Source organism: Schistocerca piceifrons, unplaced genomic scaffold (genome assembly GCF_021461385.2).
Source record: "Schistocerca piceifrons isolate TAMUIC-IGC-003096 unplaced genomic scaffold, iqSchPice1.1 HiC_scaffold_537, whole genome shotgun sequence".
NCBI lineage: Eukaryota > Metazoa > Arthropoda > Insecta > Orthoptera > Acrididae > Schistocerca > Schistocerca piceifrons.
The window spans coordinates 95,571-117,628 of record NW_025728774.1 but is presented as its reverse complement, the minus strand read 5'-3'; the positions used below and the strand labels follow the sequence as shown (position 1 = coordinate 117,628).

Below are 22,058 nucleotides of genomic sequence, written 5' to 3'. Positions count from 1 at the left end.
ATCAAAGGTGGCGTCATTCACATGCAGTGCGTTTTCGGAACGAATAGGCTCGTTGGTCTAGGGGTATGATTCCTGCTTCGGGTGCAGGAGGTCCCGGGTTCAAATCCCGGACGAGCCCTTGCGTTTTGTACAACGGTGTGGCAACAAATCGCATGGCGGCGGCTGTTTCGCGCATTTCCAGGCCTCCAAGTCAGCGCTAAAATCCGACAACCAGTTCTGAAACCGTTTCATGTTTCATTTGAGCCATGTGCACCCTGCTGATGGAACGTTTGATTTAAATGGTCACAGTAGAGATCGTAGCAAGTGTCTTGCTGAGTGCGACGAAAACGGCTTTCCGCCCGCAATCCAACCGGGGACCTTCTGCGTGTTAGGCACGGCGCCTGGGCTCGGCGGCAGCTGCTGCTCTTTCTGTCCTTACGAGATACCGTCGATTCGCGCAGTCGTTATTGCAAAAGATGTCACTAAAGGCAATCGCTTCGTTAGCGGCACGGTGCCTGGGCTCGGCGGCAGCTCTACATGGAGGCACCAGCAGCCCAGCCAGGCCGCCGCCGGCACCGGCGCGCCACAGCGCAAGGAGCCGGCGGCCGCCCTGCAATGCCCCCTGTCGTTGCATATTCCACCCGCCTTATATCCTCTCCATGTCTGACTCACTACCCTAAATGACACTGCAGTCTACGTGCTTATTACTACCGCTTTTGGAAGAACCAAGGCGCAGCATTCTAGTGTCGAACCGGTATTGCAAATTTGGATTAAGCAAAATTTTATTGTGTGGTCGAGCGACAGCGTCATCTCGCTCTTCCTACATGATCGCCTCTTGTGCGGAATAATTCCTAGCGCGCCGATGGCTTCAGAGTTGGTCTTCTCGAACTTTTGCTTTCGCACTGCATTCCGCAATCTTTTCGTTATGAGTTGTGTGCTTCGGTTTCCCGACTTTCTTGTGTTTAGTGCGTTTGGCTTCTCTTAACCCCTAGCCACCGCTTGCCGAAATTTCCACACTGTCGTCCGTCGATCTGCAGAGCTCGATGAAGGCATCGCGGCCGTTCCTGAGCTCGTGGAACGGCCGAATCTGTAGTTGTTTCCAGATCTCTCCCACACAACGGCCTCCCAGAAGCTTGGATTACAGAAGTACGCCACTACTCCCAGCCGGAGATTCACGTTTGAAAGCAGAATGACATGAGCTACACGCAGCTCCGATTTTTTTTTTTTTTTTTTTGTGTCTGACCTACTTTGAAAGACTTTTTAGTCGATTTACTTACTACTATCGCTGTTGGAAACCAGGTGATAACCACACAGTATTCTAGAGACGATGAGGTAATGAAAATTTAGAATAAGTAAAACAGTATCATAAGAAGTTGTGCGGTGGAGCAGCACATGCAATTCACGCTTCCTAGATAATCGTTACTGCATAGAATAATTCTGTTGTCTGCGGCGTCTTCAGTATCCGTCTTCTGGAAATTTTGCTTGCAGTATATCGTGCAATCTTTTCGTTATGAGTTGGTGCTTGGTTTCCCGATGTTCTTTTGTTTAGTGCATTCGCCTTCTCTTAACCCTGAGAAACCACATACCGAAACTGAGGCACTGCCGGCTGATCATAAGCAGTGCTCGATGAAGTTATTTCGCTTGCTGTTCGTTGCCTTTAATATTGTTCTCATCAGTGGTGAGTGCTGCCTGCAGAAAGCGTTTATCTTGCGAATTCACGTGAAAGTTTGTGTTCCCTGTGAGGTCCACTACTTGGGATTAACTTGACTGCTCCAGACAGGTGGCTCGTTGGTCTAGGGGTATGATTCCTGCTTTGGGTGCAGGAGGTCCCGGGTTCAAATCCCGGACGAGCCCTGCCATTTTGACCGTGCTGAAGAGTAGGTGGAACTCAGTCCCGGTTGCAGCTCCTCAATGAAGAGTAGACGCCTGTTATAGCACGTGGATATAACAAGAATGCGGCACCAGTAAAGTACGTAGGTGGAATTCGATAGAAACGCAGACGGTAATTTTGCATGCAACGGAAGACAAGGTTGTCTTTGCGGAATATGTGCACCGTGAGTGGAGATTCAGCTTAATTGTGCGACAGTCTACCCTCATCTTACTAGCGACGGCAACAACCAAGGGGTGGCATGTAAGATTGAGCGTGGCTAAGAGTTTCTCATTATTAGTTAGCATCACACTTTGACAGAGCTGTGACAAGGCGAGTAGGGTGAGCTCAGGAAAGCCAGTAGCAAGCGCACTTGAAGTAGCCCAGAAGAACCGGATTATAAATTTTGCCAGCCATAATGGAGCTAGGGGCGTTCTCAGTTACCAAATACCGGTGCAATAAGAGAGCAACAGTATTTGACAGTAAAATGACGCCCTATCCGTCTAGCATACGACATTGCTTGTCTCTGCATACGCGGACGTGAGGTCATCTCGGAAATGAAATCCGAAATATAGATTAAAATTGTTGTGTTCCCGCCCGGGATCGAACCGGGGACCTTCTGCGTGTAAAGCAGACGTGATAACCGCTACACCACGGAAACGACGGTCGCTTTCATCTACCACCCGGAGACTCGTAATAGCAACAGTTTGTCTTCTGTGTTAGCAAGGGCATCGGCTACGAGCTCCCTCCGATTCGTGAAGTTCCTATAGTAAAAGACGTCGATAAAAACAATCCAACCGCGACAGACAGGGAGAACGCTGGCTGAGCTGCAGCCCTACATGGTGAGACCATCAAAGGTGGCGTCATTCACATGCAGTGCGTTTTCGGAACGAATAGGCTCGTTGGTCTAGGGGTATGATTCCTGCTTCGGGTGCAGGAGGTCCCGGGTTCAAATCCCGGACGAGCCCTTGCGTTTTGTACAACGGTGTGGCAACAAATCGCATGGCGGCGGCTGTTTCGCGCATTTCCAGGCCTCCAAGTCAGCGCTAAAATCCGACAACCAGTTCTGAAACCGTTTCATGTTTCATTTGAGCCATGTGCACCCTGCTGATGGAACGTTTGATTTAAATGGTCACAGTAGAGATCGTAGCAAGTGTCTTGCTGAGTGCGACGAAAACGGCTTTCCGCCCGCAATCCAACCGGGGACCTTCTGCGTGTTAGGCACGGCGCCTGGGCTCGGCGGCAGCTGCTGCTCTTTCTGTCCTTACGAGATACCGTCGATTCGCGCAGTCGTTATTGCAAAAGATGTCACTAAAGGCAATCGCTTCGTTAGCGGCACGGTGCCTGGGCTCGGCGGCAGCTCTACATGGAGGCACCAGCAGCCCAGCCAGGCCGCCGCCGGCACCGGCGCGCCACAGCGCAAGGAGCCGGCGGCCGCCCTGCAATGCCCCCTGTCGTTGCATATTCCACCCGCCTTATATCCTCTCCATGTCTGACTCACTACCCTAAATGACACTGCAGTCTACGTGCTTATTACTACCGCTTTTGGAAGAACCAAGGCGCAGCATTCTAGTGTCGAACCGGCATTGCAAATTTGGATTAAGCAAAATTTTATTGTGTGGTCGAGCGACAGCGTCATCTCGCTCTTCCTACATGATCGCCTCTTGTGCGGAATAATTCCTAGCGCGCTGATGGCTTCAGAGTTGGTCTTCTCGAACTTTTGCTTTCGCACTGCATTCCGCAATCTTTTCGTTATGAGTTGTGTGCTTCGGTTTCCCGACTTTCTTGTGTTTAGTGCGTTTGGCTTCTCTTAACCCCTAGCCACCGCTTGCCGAAATTTCCACACTGTCGTCCGTCGATCTGCAGAGCTCGATGAAGGCATCGCGGCCGTTCCTGAGCTCGTGGAACGGCCGAATCTGTAGTTGTTTCCAGATCTCTCCCACACAACGGCCTCCCAGAAGCTTGGATTACAGAAGTACGCCACTACTCCCAGCCGGAGATTCACGTTTGAAAGCAGAATGACATGAGCTACACGCAGCTCCGATTTTTTTTTTTTTTTTTTTGTGTCTGACCTACTTTGAAAGACTTTTTAGTCGATTTACTTACTACTATCGCTGTTGGAAACCAGGTGATAACCACACAGTATTCTAGAGACGATGAGGTAATGAAAATTTAGAATAAGTAAAACAGTATCATAAGAAGTTGTGCGGTGGAGCAGCACATGCAATTCACGCTTCCTAGATAATCGTTACTGCATAGAATAATTCTGTTGTCTGCGGCGTCTTCAGTATCCGTCTTCTGGAAATTTTGCTTGCAGTATATCGTGCAATCTTTTCGTTATGAGTTGGTGCTTGGTTTCCCGATGTTCTTTTGTTTAGTGCATTCGCCTTCTCTTAACCCTGAGAAACCACATACCGAAACTGAGGCACTGCCGGCTGATCATAAGCAGTGCTCGATGAAGTTATTTCGCTTGCTGTTCGTTGCCTTTAATATTGTTCTCATCAGTGGTGAGTGCTGCCTGCAGAAAGCGTTTATCTTGCGAATTCACGTGAAAGTTTGTGTTCCCTGTGAGGTCCACTACTTGGGATTAACTTGACTGCTCCAGACAGGTGGCTCGTTGGTCTAGGGGAACAGTTCCGCTTTAGACGCCTTGCAGTGTGGACGTGCCTAGTCTTCCGCTCCGCCGTAGCGTTACGTATAGTGGACTATCGTTTTTGTTTACGTGTTGTGTTGCAACTTCTGTGAGTGTTTCTCCGTCGTTGTTTCGTACCTTGTGTTACTTTCTGTCCTTATTTCAGTGTTTTTTGTGTAGCGGTTTCGACCGCATATTTTGAAAATGTCGTCCCAGGTTATTCCTCGTCAGGCTACAGTTAGTTTTGCTTTTGACAAGTCAACCCGCCATGTGCAACCTAGTTCTCTTGAGATTCATGATTGGTTGGTAGATACCTTTGGTGTTCATTCGGATCAGGTGCACACTGCTTATTTTGATACCGAACTGTATGTTTTCTTTGTTAAGTTTATGGACCCACTTCAGGTTGATAAAATTCTTTCTAAATATGGTCATCAAGTTCTCTTTCGGCATCGGGATGATTCTGTAAGTACCGTGCTGCTTTCCAATGCTTCCATCACGTATACCAATGTTCGTGTTTACAACCTTCCACCGGAGGTGGATAATGTCTATCTTAAGGAGGGTCTACAGAAGTATGGTGATGTAAAGAGCATTCGCCTTGAACGCTGGTCAAGCCAACATCGCCTGCAATGTTACAGTGGTATTCGTTCAGTCGAAATGCACGTTAAGCAGAATATTCCATCTCACCTGCAGATCGGTGGATATCGTGTCCATGTAACATATAGTGGTCAGGTGGGCACCTGTTTTTTGTGCAATGAAAGTGGTCACGTGCGTACCGACTGTCCGCGGAGAGTTTTTGTTTTAAAAAATTCTCTCGAACAGCGTCGCAAGTTAACGGTCGCTGACCTCGTTGCAGGTGGTTCTGCTCTTGGTGTAGCACAGTCCAGTGGTAGTAGCGCCCCTCCACAGGTTTTGCGCACCCCTGATACAGAATTTCCTCCTTTGCGTGCTAAATCTGATGTTGTTCCGCCTGTCCCTCAGGTGGGTGTGCCACTTTTGAATAATAAGAGGCGTCGCCCACACGATGGAAATAGTACGGATGAGGATCTCCCTGAGATGCCCCAGTCCGAGCGACCGGCATCCTCCGAGCCACTGTGTACTGTAGCTGCTCCCTGCCCTCCTGAGGTAGCGGTTCCGGTGGCGGCTGCTGGCGCCCCTCCGGCCTCCGACGCAGCTTCTCTCGAGTCGGGTCGTCGGTCGGGCCTGTTGGCGCCGTCTTCCGAACCGACTTCGATGTCACAACAAGTGGAGCCGCGACAACTTCCTGCTTCGCTGCCCCATACCTCTGCCAGCGGAGCTGCTCCGCTTCCTTCCTACTCTGCGGCCTCGGACCTTCCTGCTCACGTTTCGCCTCCGTGCAGTCCATGTTTGCCGGAAGCTAGTGCAGGTGTTAACAATTCCGTTTTGTCGGATGTTTCCCCCGCGACCCCGGATCCCGCATGTGGACCGGCGCGGGTGGTGTCGGATACAGAACTTGACCCTCCTACGTCACCGGCGGCTGAAGTTTCCTTGCCCGTCAGCCGACGCAAGTTACGCGTTCAGCCGAACGTTAATGCTGTTCGTAAAAAACCGAAACGTAAGGGATCCGCGGAACGGGGTAGCAGTCCCCCTCCCTCGGATGCCTCTGTCACCCCTGCTATGGACTGTGACGCTGGTGCGTCGGTGTAGGTGATTTGTTTTCTCGCTTTTCTCATATGGTTCAAGCATACACCTTTCTTACCTTAAATGTTAACCGTATTGAGTCCGACGTTCGCATTGCCTCTTTGCGGCAGTTTGTTTACGACGCCTGTGCGGACGTAGTGTTTTTGCAGGAAGTGTTGTTTTCTGATCTCTCTCTACCTGGATTTCAAACTGTTTTTAATGTCGCGCCGGAATATTCAACAGGAACTGCTCTTTTCTTTCGAGAGGGCATTCCTATTACTGACATTGAATTCCTTGACTCTGGCCGTGGGATTGGTTGTCGTCTTTTTGATCTCCGCCTCGTTGTTTTGTATGCCCCCTCTGGTTCGGGTCACACTGTGGCTCGATCGCGCTTTTATAAAGAAGAGCTTATTTATCTTTTGCGCCAGAGTCCTCGGAGTCTCCTGCTCGGAGGCGATTTTAATTGTGTTTTACGCCCTGCAGACCAGTCCCCCAATTTTAATTATTGCCGTGATTTACATGACTTAGTTCGTACGATGCATCTGCGTGATGTTTGGGAACACAAATATCCAACCCTGGTGAAATATACGTTTTTTGCCGCGTCCTCATGCAGTAGACTCGACAGATTCTATTTATCTGATTTTTTATGTGATAAAATTCTTTCTGTCGATGTTATTCCTACTAGTTTTTCTGACCATTGTGCTTTTACTGCAACTGTAAATCTTAGTCGCCAACCTGCAAAACTTTATCGTTCCCAGTGGATGTTAAATGTTTCCCACCTTGCCGACAGTGCTATGGATGATGTTATAAGTGGCGTGTGGGAGCGATGTCTTCGCTCTGTCCCGCGATACCCCTCCTTGCTGGTTTGGTGGACTGCGTTTGCCAAGCCCAAGATTCGTCAGACTTTGATTTTCTACTGTGCTGCTAGGACGCGTGATTTTAAGAACACGTATGAATATTACTACTCTGTCCTGCGTGAACTATATGACGCGGCGGGTACCTCTCCACTGCGGATCCATGATGTTCGTCGTATTAAAGCCAAGCTCTTGAGCCTTAAACGACGGCAGATGGATGGTCTGCGAGTTAAGTCGAAACCTCACTCTCTTGTTGAAGGTGAACTGACATCCTTGTACCACCTGCTACGGCATCAGACTCGTCGTCGTCGCTCCTTCATCTCTTCTCTTACGGTGGATGATGGGCGACAGCTTATTGCACAGGAGGAAATGGTTCGTGCTCTTCATCAGTATTACACTAGTCTATATTCTGCCGATGATTCTGGTGAGTCTCTTTCGGATGATGTCTTTGGGGATCTAACTGCGACGATCGCGCCTGACGCGAACGGCGAATTTCTCCGGGAGTTCCAGGTAGATGATGTTTTCGATTTTATTGCTCGCTCTCCGTCCGGTAAATCGCCGGGTCCAGACGGCCTGCCTAAAGAATTTTATCTCCGTTTTTGGCCTCTTTTGGGTGGCATTTTTACGCAGATTTTAAATGAGATTGTCAGGGGGATGGATGTGCCTGCCGATTTTAAAGTAGGGAAAATTGTTTTAATCCCGAAGTCCTCTGGTCGTTTATCTGCTGCCAATCTTCGTCCGCTCACATTGCTGAATTTTGACTATAAGACAGCTGCTAGAGCGCTCAATAGCCGGTTGTCTTCTCTGCTTCGGGGTGTGATTGGTGCACATCAATGTTGTTTTCATGATAGATCTATTCTGACACCAGTAGCCGAATATCGGGATGTTGTCTCGGTTGCGGCGGTTACAAACGTACATTGTGCCTTTGCCTTCCTTGATTTTTATAAGGCTTTTGATCACGTCAGTCATGTGTTTTTAGATCGTGTTTTAGGTACAATAGGTTTTAACGCTTCATCACGTGGTGTTCTTGGCAATTTGTATAGGGGGATAACAGCTCGGGTGTCAGTCAATGGGCAGCTGACGCCGCCCATTGCTATCCGCCGCGGAGTGCCTCAGGGTAGTCCGCTCTCTATGTCTTTATTCGTATTGTCCCTGGAACCGCTGCTTCGGACTATTGCTCTCAAGCTTCAGGGTATGTCCCTCTCTGGTGGGAAGCTCTCTGTTAAGGCATATGCGGATGATGTCGTTGTTCTCCTCCGTCAACGTGATGATATCCCGTTGTTGAAAGGGGCGGTTGATGCATACTGTCGTGTCTCTGGAGCGCGTCTCAATCAGGGTAAATGTAAGTTCCTTGATATTCGAGGATTTCGCGATGCTGACGTCCCTTGGGCCACTTTTGTCGATCGCCATACGTCCTTGGGGATTATCATTGATCGGTGTCCTCTAAAAATGGCGGCTCTCAATTGGAAATCTGTCACTGAGAAGATACAGGGGGCTCTGATGGTCCATGAGCAGCGTTCTGCTACCATTTTGCAAAAAGTCAGAATTTTAGACACCTACGTTCTATGTAAAGCTTATTATGTTGCTCAGCTGTTCCCACTTCCCATGATGGTGGCGAAAAGGTTGCGCCAATTGTCTAGCAGGTTTATATGGAAGGGCCATCTATTCAAGTTACGTTACGAGGTAATGACGAAACCGCGTCTCTCCGGAGGCTTGGGCCTCTCTGACATTACTCGCAAGGCGTCTGCTTTGTACGTCCGCCGAACGACTCTAATTGTTACGCAAGAAGTGACTTCAATTACATCCAGGCTTTTTACTGTTGTGCGTCCGGCGAGCCTTGCTCCACCTGTCGATGTCGGACGCCTAAATTTTAAGTTGAAACACATTCGGGAATTTTACATTGCGGTGAGTTACCTCGGTGACGTCTTCTTGCGGCGACCGGTGCCAACGACCAAGGGCTTGATTGCCCGCTGGGAGGGGCTGGCCGGTCCCAATCCAATAGAACTGGCGTCTCCATCTGTGTCCTGGAGGAACGTCTGGAAGAACGTTAGTCTGCCGATCCACTCTATGGCCGTGGCGTCCACGTGGTATAGGGTAATAAATAATTTGGTTCCCACCAATGTACGACTGCACCGTATTGGTCTTTCTGACACGGACACCTGTACTCGGTGTGGTCTCCTGGATACCCTTGAACATCGATTCACCTGCTGTGGGCACCTTGCTAATTGGCGTTGGCTCAGGAAACAACTTGCTTTTGTCACTAGGTCTGCTGAAGCCGCTTATACTATTGACATCATCGTCCGGCCCGATTCTTCCTTTTTTCCGCGGACGAAGCTCCATACCGTCATGTGGTTGATTGGCCATTTCGTACATTTTGTCAACAGTTGTCATGAAGAGGATGGACACCTAGCGTTTCGGCAGTACATGCTTACTGCTTACTGGCAGCGCTTGCGATTGCCAGGCCTCCGAGATGATTTTGCCAATATGCTTAGCCTGACATTTGAAAGAGAGGGTGTTGGCTAAGGTCACCTGTGTGCGCCATTTTCTTTTATACTGTTTCTGGATTTGCCGCCTTTATATATGTTTCTTCTCTACACCAGGACTGAAGTTTTCGTGTTTTAATCTTTATTTCAGTCAGCAGTCTACATTATATAGTCATGTTTTAGGATTTTCATTTCAGTACTGTATAAAAAAAAAAAAAAAAAAAAAAAAAAAAAAAAAAAAAAAGGGGTATGATTCCTGCTTTGGGTGCAGGAGGTCCCGGGTTCAAATCCCGGACGAGCCCTGCCATTTTGACCGTGCTGAAGAGTAGGTGGAACTCAGTCCCGGTTGCAGCTCCTCAATGAAGAGTAGACGCCTGTTATAGCACGTGGATATAACAAGAATGCGGCACCAGTAAAGTACGTAGGTGGAATTCGATAGAAACGCAGACGGTAATTTTGCATGCAACGGAAAACAAGGTTGTCTTTGCGGAATATGTGCACCGTGAGTGGAGATTCAGCTTAATTGTGCGACAGTCTACCCTCATCTTACTAGCGACGGCAACAACCAAGGGGTGGCATGTAAGATTGAGCGTGGCTAAGAGTTTCTCATTATTAGTTAGCATCACACTTTGACAGAGCTGTGACAAGGCGAGTAGGGTGAGCTCAGGAAAGCCAGTAGCAAGCGCACTTGAAGTAGCCCAGAAGAACCGGATTATAAATTTTGCCAGCCATAATGGAGCTAGGGGCGTTCTCAGTTACCAAATACCGGTGCAATAAGAGAGCAACAGTATTTGACAGTAAAATGACGCCCTATCCGTCTAGCATACGACATTGCTTGTCTCTGCATACGCGGACGTGAGGTCATCTCGGAAATGAAATCCGAAATATAGATTAAAATTGTTGTGTTCCCGCCCGGGATCGAACCGGGGACCTTCTGCGTGTAAAGCAGACGTGATAACCGCTACACCACGGAAACGACGGTCGCTTTCATGTACCACCCGGAGACTCGTAATAGCAACAGTTTGTCTTCTGTGTTAGCAAGGGCATCGGCTACGAGCTCCCTCCGATTCGTGAAGTTCCTATAGTAAAAGACGTCGATAAAAACAATCCAACCGCGACAGACAGGGAGAACGCTGGCTGAGCTGCAGCCCTACATGGTGAGACCATCAAAGGTGGCGTCATTCACATGCAGTGCGTTTTCCGAACGAATAGGCTCGTTGGTCTAGGGGTATGATTCCTGCTTCGGGTGCAGGAGGTCCCGGGTTCAAATCCCGGACGAGCCCTTGCGTTTTGTACAACGGTGTGGCAACAAATCGCATGGCGGCGGCTGTTTCGCGCATTTCCAGGCCTCCAAGTCAGCGCTAAAATCCGACAACCAGTTCTGAAACCGTTTCATGTTTCATTTGAGCCATGTGCACCCTGCTGATGGAACGTTTGATTTAAATGGTCACAGTAGAGATCGTAGCAAGTGTCTTGCTGAGTGCGACGAAAACGGCTTTCCGCCCGCAATCCAACCGGGGACCTTCTGCGTGTTAGGCACGGCGCCTGGGCTCGGCGGCAGCTGCTGCTCTTTCTGTCCTTACGAGATACCGTCGATTCGCGCAGTCGTTATTGCAAAAGATGTCACTAAAGGCAATCGCTTCGTTAGCGGCACGGTGCCTGGGCTCGGCGGCAGCTCTACATGGAGGCACCAGCAGCCCAGCCAGGCCGCCGCCGGCACCGGCGCGCCACAGCGCAAGGAGCCGGCGGCCGCCCTGCAATGCCCCCTGTCGTTGCATATTCCACCCGCCTTATATCCTCTCCATGTCTGACTCACTACCCTAAATGACACTGCAGTCTACGTGCTTATTACTACCGCTTTTGGAAGAACCAAGGCGCAGCATTCTAGTGTCGAACCGGTATTGCAAATTTGGATTAAGCAAAATTTTATTGTGTGGTCGAGCGACAGCGTCATCTCGCTCTTCCTACATGATCGCCTCTTGTGCGGAATAATTCCTAGCGCGCCGATGGCTTCAGAGTTGGTCTTCTCGAACTTTTGCTTTCGCACTGCATTCCGCAATCTTTTCGTTATGAGTTGTGTGCTTCGGTTTCCCGACTTTCTTGTGTTTAGTGCGTTTGGCTTCTCTTAACCCCTAGCCACCGCTTGCCGAAATTTCCACACTGTCGTCCGTCGATCTGCAGAGCTCGATGAAGGCATCGCGGCCGTTCCTGAGCTCGTGGAACGGCCGAATCTGTAGTTGTTTCCAGATCTCTCCCACACAACGGCCTCCCAGAAGCTTGGATTACAGAAGTACGCCACTACTCCCAGCCGGAGATTCACGTTTGAAAGCAGAATGACATGAGCTACACGCAGCTCCGATTTTTTTTTTTTTTTTTTGTGTCTGACCTACTTTGAAAGACTTTTTAGTCGATTTACTTACTACTATCGCTGTTGGAAACCAGGTGATAACCACACAGTATTCTAGAGACGATGAGGTAATGAAAATTTAGAATAAGTAAAACAGTATCATAAGAAGTTGTGCGGTGGAGCAGCACATGCAATTCACGCTTCCTAGATAATCGTTACTGCATAGAATAATTCTGTTGTCTGCGGCGTCTTCAGTATCCGTCTTCTGGAAATTTTGCTTGCAGTATATCGTGCAATCTTTTCGTTATGAGTTGGTGCTTGGTTTCCCGATGTTCTTTTGTTTAGTGCATTCGCCTTCTCTTAACCCTGAGAAACCACATACCGAAACTGAGGCACTGCCGGCTGATCATAAGCAGTGCTCGATGAAGTTATTTCGCTTGCTGTTCGTTGCCTTTAATATTGTTCTCATCAGTGGTGAGTGCTGCCTGCAGAAAGCGTTTATCTTGCGAATTCACGTGAAAGTTTGTGTTCCCTGTGAGGTCCACTACTTGGGATTAACTTGACTGCTCCAGACAGGTGGCTCGTTGGTCTAGGGGTATGATTCCTGCTTTGGGTGCAGGAGGTCCCGGGTTCAAATCCCGGACGAGCCCTGCCATTTTGACCGTGCTGAAGAGTAGGTGGAACTCAGTCCCGGTTGCAGCTCCTCAATGAAGAGTAGACGCCTGTTATAGCACGTGGATATAACAAGAATGCGGCACCAGTAAAGTACGTAGGTGGAATTCGATAGAAACGCAGACGGTAATTTTGCATGCAACGGAAAACAAGGTTGTCTTTGCGGAATATGTGCACCGTGAGTGGAGATTCAGCTTAATTGTGCGACAGTCTACCCTCATCTTACTAGCGACGGCAACAACCAAGGGGTGGCATGTAAGATTGAGCGTGGCTAAGAGTTTCTCATTATTAGTTAGCATCACACTTTGACAGAGCTGTGACAAGGCGAGTAGGGTGAGCTCAGGAAAGCCAGTAGCAAGCGCACTTGAAGTAGCCCAGAAGAACCGGATTATAAATTTTGCCAGCCATAATGGAGCTAGGGGCGTTCTCAGTTACCAAATACCGGTGCAATAAGAGAGCAACAGTATTTGACAGTAAAATGACGCCCTATCCGTCTAGCATACGACATTGCTTGTCTCTGCATACGCGGACGTGAGGTCATCTCGGAAATGAAATCCGAAATATAGATTAAAATTGTTGTGTTCCCGCCCGGGATCGAACCGGGGACCTTCTGCGTGTAAAGCAGACGTGATAACCGCTACACCACGGAAACGACGGTCGCTTTCATGTACCACCCGGAGACTCGTAATAGCAACAGTTTGTCTTCTGTGTTAGCAAGGGCATCGGCTACGAGCTCCCTCCGATTCGTGAAGTTCCTATAGTAAAAGACGTCGATAAAAACAATCCAACCGCGACAGACAGGGAGAACGCTGGCTGAGCTGCAGCCCTACATGGTGAGACCATCAAAGGTGGCGTCATTCACATGCAGTGCGTTTTCCGAACGAATAGGCTCGTTGGTCTAGGGGTATGATTCCTGCTTCGGGTGCAGGAGGTCCCGGGTTCAAATCCCGGACGAGCCCTTGCGTTTTGTACAACGGTGTGGCAACAAATCGCATGGCGGCGGCTGTTTCGCGCATTTCCAGGCCTCCAAGTCAGCGCTAAAATCCGACAACCAGTTCTGAAACCGTTTCATGTTTCATTTGAGCCATGTGCACCCTGCTGATGGAACGTTTGATTTAAATGGTCACAGTAGAGATCGTAGCAAGTGTCTTGCTGAGTGCGACGAAAACGGCTTTCCGCCCGCAATCCAACCGGGGACCTTCTGCGTGTTAGGCACGGCGCCTGGGCTCGGCGGCAGCTGCTGCTCTTTCTGTCCTTACGAGATACCGTCGATTCGCGCAGTCGTTATTGCAAAAGATGTCACTAAAGGCAATCGCTTCGTTAGCGGCACGGTGCCTGGGCTCGGCGGCAGCTCTACATGGAGGCACCAGCAGCCCAGCCAGGCCGCCGCCGGCACCGGCGCGCCACAGCGCAAGGAGCCGGCGGCCGCCCTGCAATGCCCCCTGTCGTTGCATATTCCACCCGCCTTATATCCTCTCCATGTCTGACTCACTACCCTAAATGACACTGCAGTCTACGTGCTTATTACTACCGCTTTTGGAAGAACCAAGGCGCAGCATTCTAGTGTCGAACCGGTATTGCAAATTTGGATTAAGCAAAATTTTATTGTGTGGTCGAGCGACAGCGTCATCTCGCTCTTCCTACATGATCGCCTCTTGTGCGGAATAATTCCTAGCGCGCCGATGGCTTCAGAGTTGGTCTTCTCGAACTTTTGCTTTCGCACTGCATTCCGCAATCTTTTCGTTATGAGTTGTGTGCTTCGGTTTCCCGACTTTCTTGTGTTTAGTGCGTTTGGCTTCTCTTAACCCCTAGCCACCGCTTGCCGAAATTTCCACACTGTCGTCCGTCGATCTGCAGAGCTCGATGAAGGCATCGCGGCCGTTCCTGAGCTCGTGGAACGGCCGAATCTGTAGTTGTTTCCAGATCTCTCCCACACAACGGCCTCCCAGAAGCTTGGATTACAGAAGTACGCCACTACTCCCAGCCGGAGATTCACGTTTGAAAGCAGAATGACATGAGCTACACGCAGCTCCGATTTTTTTTTTTTTTTTTTTGTGTCTGACCTACTTTGAAAGACTTTTTAGTCGATTTACTTACTACTATCGCTGTTGGAAACCAGGTGATAACCACACAGTATTCTAGAGACGATGAGGTAATGAAAATTTAGAATAAGTAAAACAGTATCATAAGAAGTTGTGCGGTGGAGCAGCACATGCAATTCACGCTTCCTAGATAATCGTTACTGCATAGAATAATTCTGTTGTCTGCGGCGTCTTCAGTATCCGTCTTCTGGAAATTTTGCTTGCAGTATATCGTGCAATCTTTTCGTTATGAGTTGGTGCTTGGTTTCCCGATGTTCTTTTGTTTAGTGCATTCGCCTTCTCTTAACCCTGAGAAACCACATACCGAAACTGAGGCACTGCCGGCTGATCATAAGCAGTGCTCGATGAAGTTATTTCGCTTGCTGTTCGTTGCCTTTAATATTGTTCTCATCAGTGGTGAGTGCTGCCTGCAGAAAGCGTTTATCTTGCGAATTCACGTGAAAGTTTGTGTTCCCTGTGAGGTCCACTACTTGGGATTAACTTGACTGCTCCAGACAGGTGGCTCGTTGGTCTAGGGGTATGATTCCTGCTTTGGGTGCAGGAGGTCCCGGGTTCAAATCCCGGACGAGCCCTGCCATTTTGACCGTGCTGAAGAGTAGGTGGAACTCAGTCCCGGTTGCAGCTCCTCAATGAAGAGTAGACGCCTGTTATAGCACGTGGATATAACAAGAATGCGGCACCAGTAAAGTACGTAGGTGGAATTCGATAGAAACGCAGACGGTAATTTTGCATGCAACGGAAAACAAGGTTGTCTTTGCGGAATATGTGCACCGTGAGTGGAGATTCAGCTTAATTGTGCGACAGTCTACCCTCATCTTACTAGCGACGGCAACAACCAAGGGGTGGCATGTAAGATTGAGCGTGGCTAAGAGTTTCTCATTATTAGTTAGCATCACACTTTGACAGAGCTGTGACAAGGCGAGTAGGGTGAGCTCAGGAAAGCCAGTAGCAAGCGCACTTGAAGTAGCCCAGAAGAACCGGATTATAAATTTTGCCAGCCATAATGGAGCTAGGGGCGTTCTCAGTTACCAAATACCGGTGCAATAAGAGAGCAACAGTATTTGACAGTAAAATGACGCCCTATCCGTCTAGCATACGACATTGCTTGTCTCTGCATACGCGGACGTGAGGTCATCTCGGAAATGAAATCCGAAATATAGATTAAAATTGTTGTGTTCCCGCCCGGGATCGAACCGGGGACCTTCTGCGTGTAAAGCAGACGTGATAACCGCTACACCACGGAAACGACGGTCGCTTTCATGTACCACCCGGAGACTCGTAATAGCAACAGTTTGTCTTCTGTGTTAGCAAGGGCATCGGCTACGAGCTCCCTCCGATTCGTGAAGTTCCTATAGTAAAAGACGTCGATAAAAACAATCCAACCGCGACAGACAGGGAGAACGCTGGCTGAGCTGCAGCCCTACATGGTGAGACCATCAAAGGTGGCGTCATTCACATGCAGTGCGTTTTCGGAACGAATAGGCTCGTTGGTCTAGGGGTATGATTCCTGCTTCGGGTGCAGGAGGTCCCGGGTTCAAATCCCGGACGAGCCCTTGCGTTTTGTACAACGGTGTGGCAACAAATCGCATGGCGGCGGCTGTTTCGCGCATTTCCAGGCCTCCAAGTCAGCGCTAAAATCCGACAACCAGTTCTGAAACCGTTTCATGTTTCATTTGAGCCATGTGCACCCTGCTGATGGAACGTTTGATTTAAATGGTCACAGTAGAGATCGTAGCAAGTGTCTTGCTGAGTGCGACGAAAACGGCTTTCCGCCCGCAATCCAACCGGGGACCTTCTGCGTGTTAGGCACGGCGCCTGGGCTCGGCGGCAGCTGCTGCTCTTTCTGTCCTTACGAGATACCGTCGATTCGCGCAGTCGTTATTGCAAAAGATGTCACTAAAGGCAATCGCTTCGTTAGCGGCACGGTGCCTGGGCTCGGCGGCAGCTCTACATGGAGGCACCAGCAGCCCAGCCAGGCCGCCGCCGGCACCGGCGCGCCACAGCGCAAGGAGCCGGCGGCCGCCCTGCAATGCCCCCTGTCGTTGCATATTCCACCCGCCTTATATCCTCTCCATGTCTGACTCACTACCCTAAATGACACTGCAGTCTACGTGCTTATTACTACCGCTTTTGGAAGAACCAAGGCGCAGCATTCTAGTGTCGAACCGGCATTGCAAATTTGGATTAAGCAAAATTTTATTGTGTGGTCGAGCGACAGCGTCATCTCGCTCTTCCTACATGATCGCCTCTTGTGCGGAATAATTCCTAGCGCGCCGATGGCTTCAGAGTTGGTCTTCTCGAACTTTTGCTTTCGCACTGCATTCCGCAATCTTTTCGTTATGAGTTGTGTGCTTCGGTTTCCCGACTTTCTTGTGTTTAGTGCGTTTGGCTTCTCTTAACCCCTAGCCACCGCTTGCCGAAATTTCCACACTGTCGTCCGTCGATCTGCAGAGCTCGATGAAGGCATCGCGGCCGTTCCTGAGCTCGTGGAACGGCCGAATCTGTAGTTGTTTCCAGATCTCTCCCACACAACGGCCTCCCAGAAGCTTGGATTACAGAAGTACGCCACTACTCCCAGCCGGAGATTCACGTTTGAAAGCAGAATGACATGAGCTACACGCAGCTCCGATTTTTTTTTTTTTTTTTTTGTGTCTGACCTACTTTGAAAGACTTTTTAGTCGATTTACTTACTACTATCGCTGTTGGAAACCAGGTGATAACCACACAGTATTCTAGAGACGATGAGGTAATGAAAATTTAGAATAAGTAAAACAGTATCATAAGAAGTTGTGCGGTGGAGCAGCACATGCAATTCACGCTTCCTAGATAATCGTTACTGCATAGAATAATTCTGTTGTCTGCGGCGTCTTCAGTATCCGTCTTCTGGAAATTTTGCTTGCAGTATATCGTGCAATCTTTTCGTTATGAGTTGGTGCTTGGTTTCCCGATGTTCTTTTGTTTAGTGCATTCGCCTTCTCTTAACCCTGAGAAACCACATACCGAAACTGAGGCACTGCCGGCTGATCATAAGCAGTGCTCGATGAAGTTATTTCGCTTGCTGTTCGTTGCCTTTAATATTGTTCTCATCAGTGGTGAGTGCTGCCTGCAGAAAGCGTTTATCTTGCGAATTCACGTGAAAGTTTGTGTTCCCTGTGAGGTCCACTACTTGGGATTAACTTGACTGCTCCAGACAGGTGGCTCGTTGGTCTAGGGGTAAGTTCCGCTTTAGACGCCGTGCAGTGTGGACGTGCCTAGTCTTCCGCTCCGCCGTAGCGTTACGTATAGTGGACTATCGTTTTTGTTACGTGTTGTGTTGCAACTTCTGAGAGTATTTCTCCGTCGTTGTTTCGTACCTTGTGTTACTTTCTGTCCTTATTTCAGTGTTTTTTGTGTAGCGGTTTCGACCGCATATTTTGAAAATGTCGTGCCAGGTTATTCCTCGTCAGGCTACAGTTAGTTTTGCTTTTGACAAGTCAACCCGCCATGTGCAACCTAGTTCTCTTGAGATTCATGATTGGTTGGTAGATACCTTTGGTGTTCATTCGGATCAGGTGCACACTGCTTATTTTGATACCGAACTGTATGTTTTCTTTGTTAAGTTTATGGACCCACTTCAGGTTGATAAAATTCTTTCTAAATATGGTCATCAAGTTCTCTTTCGGCATCGGGATGATTCTGTAAGTACCGTGCTGCTTTCCAATGCTTCCATCACGTATACCAATGTTCGTGTTTACAACCTTCCACCGGAGGTGGATAATGTCTATCTTAAGGAGGGTCTACAGAAGTATGGTGATGTAAAGAGCATTCGCCTTGAACGCTGGTCAAGCCAACATCGCCTGCAATGTTACAGTGGTATTCGTTCAGTCGAAATGCACGTTAAGCAGAATATTCCATCTCACCTGCAGATCGGTGGATATCGTGTCCATGTAACATATAGTGGCCAGGTTGGCACCTGTTTTTTGTGCAATGAAAGTGGTCACGTGCGTACCGACTGTCCGCGGAGAGTTTTTGTTTTAAAAAATTCTCTCGAACAGCGTCGCAAGTTAACGGTCGCTGACCTCGTTGCAGGTGGTTCTGCTCTTGGTGTAGCACAGTCCAGTGGTAGTAGCGCCCCGCCACAGGTTTTGCGCACCCCTGATACAGAATTTCCTCCTTTGCGTGCTAAATCTGATGTTGTTCCGTCTGTCCCTCAGGTGGGTGTGCCACTTTTGAATAATAAGAGGCGTCGCCCACACGATGGAAATAGTACGGATGAGGATCTCCCTGAGATGCCCCAGTCCGAGCGACCGGCATCCTCCGAGCCACTGTGTACTGTAGCTGCTCCCTGCCCTCCTGAGGTAGCGGTTCCGGTGGCGGCTGCTGGCGCCCCTCCGGCCTCCGACGCAGCTTCTCTCGAGTCGGGTCGTCGGTCGGGCCTGTTGGCGCCGTCTTCCGAACCGACTTCGATGTCACAACAAGTGGAGCCGCGACAACTTCCTGCTTCGCTGCCCCATACCTCTGCCAGCGGAGCTGCTCCGCTTCCTTCCAACTCTGCGGCCTCGGACCTTCCTGCTCACGTTTCGCCTCCGTGCAGTCCATGTTTGCCGGAAGCTAGTGCAGGTGTTGACCATTCCGTTTTGTCGGATGTTTCCCCCGCGACCCCGGATCCCGCATGTGGACCGGCGCGGGTGGTGTCGGATACAGAACTTGACCCTCCTACGTCACCGGCGGCTGAAGTTTCCTTGCCCGTCAGCCGACGCAAGTTACGCGTTCAGCCGAACGTTAATGCTGTTCGTAAAAAACCGAAACGTAAGGGATCCGCGGAACGGGGTAGCAGTCCCCCTCCCTCGGATGCCTCCGTCACCCCTGCTATGGACTGTGACGCTGGTGCGTCGGTGTAGGTGATTTGTTTTCTCGCTTTTCTCTCTATGGTTCAAGCATACACCTTTCTTACCTTAAATGTTAACCGTATTGAGTCCGACGTTCGCATTGCCTCTTTGCGGCAGTTTATTTACGACGCCTGTGCGGACGTAGTGTTTTTGCAGGAAGTGTTGTTTTCTGATCTCTCTCTACCTGGATTTCAAACTGTTTTTAATGTCGCGCCGGAATATTCAACAGGAACTGCTCTTTTCTTTCGAGAGGGCATTCCTATTACTGACATTGAATTCCTTGACTCTGGCCGTGGGATTGGTTGTCGTCTTTTTGATCTCCGCCTCGTTGTTTTGTATGCCCCCTCTGGTTCGGGTCACACTGTGGCTCGATCGCGCTTTTATAAAGAAGAGCTTATTTATCTTTTGCGCCAGAGTCCTCGGAGTCTCCTGCTCGGAGGCGATTTTAATTGTGTTTTACGCCCTGCAGACCAGTCCCCCAATTTTAATTATTGCCGTGATTTACATGACTTAGTTCGTACGATGCATCTGCGTGATGTTTGGGAACACAAATATCCAACCCTGGTGAAATATACGTTTTTTACCGCGTCCTCATGCAGTAGACTCGACAGATTCTATTTATCTGATTTTTTATGTGATAAAATTCTTTCTGTCGATGTTATTCCTACTAGTTTTTCTGACCATTGTGCTTTTACTGCAACTGTAAATCTTAGTCGCCAACCTGCAAAACTTTATCGTTCCCAGTGGATGTTAAATGTTTCCCACCTTGCCGACAGTGCTATGGATGATGTTATAAGTGGCGTGTGGGAGCGATGTCTTCGCTCTGTCCCGCGATACTCCTCCTTGCTGGTTTGGTGGACTGCGTTTGCCAAGCCCAAGATTCGTCAGACTTTGATTTTCTACTGTGCTGCTAGGACGCGTGATTTTAAGAACACGTATGAATATTACTACTCTGTCCTGCGTGAACTATATGACGCGGCGGGTACCTCTCCACTGCGGATCCATGATGTTCGTCGTATTAAAGCCAAGCTCTTGAGCATTAAACGACGACAGATGGATGGTCTGCGAGTTAAGTCGAAACCTCACTCTCTTGTTGAAGGTGAACTGACATCCTTGTACCACCTGCTACGACATCAGACTCGTCGTCGTCGCTCCTTCATCTCTTCTCTTACGGTGGATGATGGGCGACAGCTTAGTGCACAGGAGGAAATGGTTCGTGCTCTTCATCAGTATTACACTGGTCTCTATTCTGCCGATGATTCTGGTGAGTCTCTTTCGGATGATGTCTTTGGGGATCTAACTGCGACGATCGCGCCTGACGCGAACGGCGAATTTCTCCGGGAGTTCCAGGTAGATGATGTTTTCGATTTTATTGCTCGCTCTCCGTCCAGTAAATCGCCGGGTCCAGACGGCCTGCCTAAAGAATTTTATCTCCGTTTTTGGCCTCTTTTGGGTGGCATTTTTACGCAGATTTTAAATGAGATTGTCAGAGGGATGGATGTGCCTGCCGATTTTAAAGTAGGGAAAATTGCTTTAATTCCGAAGTCCATTGGTCGTTTATCTGCTGCCAATCTTCGTCCGCTCACATTGCTGAATTTTGACTATAAGACAGCTGCTAGAGCGCTCAATAGCCGGCTGTCTTCTCTGCTTCGGGGTGTGATTGGTGCACATCAATGTTGTTTTCATGATAGATCTATTCTGACACCAGTAGCCGAATATCGGGATGTTGTCTCGGTTGCGGCGGTTACAAACGTACATTGTGCCTTTGCCTTCCTTGATTTTTATAAGGCTTTTGATCACGTCAGTCATGTATTTTTAGATCGTGTTTTAGGTACAATAGGTTTTAACGCTTCATCACGTGGTGTTCTTGGCAATTTGTACAGGGGAATAACAGCTCGGGTGTCAGTCAATGGGCAGCTGACGCCGCCCATTGCTATCCGCCGCGGAGTGCCTCAGGGTAGTCCGCTCTCTATGTCTTTATTCGTTTTGTCCCTGGAACCGCTGCTTCGGACTATTGCTCTCAAGCTTCAGGGTATGTCCCTCTCTGGTGGGAAGCTCTCGGTTAAGGCATATGCGGATGATGTCGTTGTTCTCCTCCGTCAACGAGATGATATCCCGTTGTTGAAAGGGGCAGTTGATGCATACTGTCGTGTCTCTGGAGCGCGTCTCAATCAGGGTAAATGTAAGTTCCTTGATATTCGAGGATTTCGCGATGCTGACGTCCCTTGGGCCACTTTTGTCGATCGCCATACGTCCTTGGGGATTATCATTGATCGGTGTCCTCTAAAAATGGCGGCTCTCAATTGGAAATCTGTCACCGAGAAGATACAGGGGGCTCTGATGGTCCATGAGCAGCGCTCTGCTACCATTTTGCAAAAAGTCAGAATTTTAGACACCTACGTCCTATGTAAAGCTTATTATGTTGCTCAGCTGTTCCCACTTCCCATGATGGTGGCGAAAAGGTTGCGCCAATTGTCTAGCAGGTTTATATGGAAGGGCCATCTATTCAAGTTACGTTACGAGGTAATGACGAAACCGCGTCTCTCCGGAGGCTTGGGCCTCTCTGACATTACTCGCAAGGCGTCTGCTTTGTACGTCCGCCGAACGACTCTAATT

At 49.2% G+C, this 22,058-nt stretch overlaps 12 non-coding genes across 12 annotated transcripts; 8 read left to right on the top strand and 4 right to left on the bottom strand.

Annotated features, from left to right (window-relative positions):
• Positions 1 to 46: 46 nt before the first annotated feature.
• On the top strand, positions 47 to 118 carry Trnap-cgg. Its single transcript has one exon. It is a non-coding gene; the product is annotated as a tRNA-Pro (tRNA).
• Positions 119 to 1,761: 1,643 nt separating this feature from the next.
• Positions 1,762 to 1,833, top strand: Trnap-ugg. The gene has a single exon. It is a non-coding gene; the product is annotated as a tRNA-Pro (tRNA).
• A 601-nt stretch (positions 1,834 to 2,434) lies between these two features.
• On the bottom strand, positions 2,435 to 2,507 carry Trnav-uac. Its single transcript has one exon. It is a non-coding gene; the product is annotated as a tRNA-Val (tRNA).
• A 235-nt stretch (positions 2,508 to 2,742) lies between these two features.
• On the top strand, positions 2,743 to 2,814 carry Trnap-cgg. Its single transcript has one exon. It is a non-coding gene; the product is annotated as a tRNA-Pro (tRNA).
• Positions 2,815 to 10,356: 7,542 nt separating this feature from the next.
• Positions 10,357 to 10,429, bottom strand: Trnav-uac. The gene has a single exon. It is a non-coding gene; the product is annotated as a tRNA-Val (tRNA).
• A 235-nt stretch (positions 10,430 to 10,664) lies between these two features.
• On the top strand, positions 10,665 to 10,736 carry Trnap-cgg. The gene has a single exon. It is a non-coding gene; the product is annotated as a tRNA-Pro (tRNA).
• A 1,642-nt stretch (positions 10,737 to 12,378) lies between these two features.
• On the top strand, positions 12,379 to 12,450 carry Trnap-ugg. The gene has a single exon. It is a non-coding gene; the product is annotated as a tRNA-Pro (tRNA).
• Positions 12,451 to 13,051: 601 nt separating this feature from the next.
• On the bottom strand, positions 13,052 to 13,124 carry Trnav-uac. The gene has a single exon. It is a non-coding gene; the product is annotated as a tRNA-Val (tRNA).
• Positions 13,125 to 13,359: 235 nt separating this feature from the next.
• Positions 13,360 to 13,431, top strand: Trnap-cgg. The gene has a single exon. It is a non-coding gene; the product is annotated as a tRNA-Pro (tRNA).
• A 1,643-nt stretch (positions 13,432 to 15,074) lies between these two features.
• Trnap-ugg lies at positions 15,075 to 15,146 on the top strand. Its single transcript has one exon. It is a non-coding gene; the product is annotated as a tRNA-Pro (tRNA).
• A 601-nt stretch (positions 15,147 to 15,747) lies between these two features.
• On the bottom strand, positions 15,748 to 15,820 carry Trnav-uac. The gene has a single exon. It is a non-coding gene; the product is annotated as a tRNA-Val (tRNA).
• A 235-nt stretch (positions 15,821 to 16,055) lies between these two features.
• On the top strand, positions 16,056 to 16,127 carry Trnap-cgg. The gene has a single exon. It is a non-coding gene; the product is annotated as a tRNA-Pro (tRNA).
• The last annotated feature ends 5,931 nt before the right edge of the window (positions 16,128 to 22,058 follow it).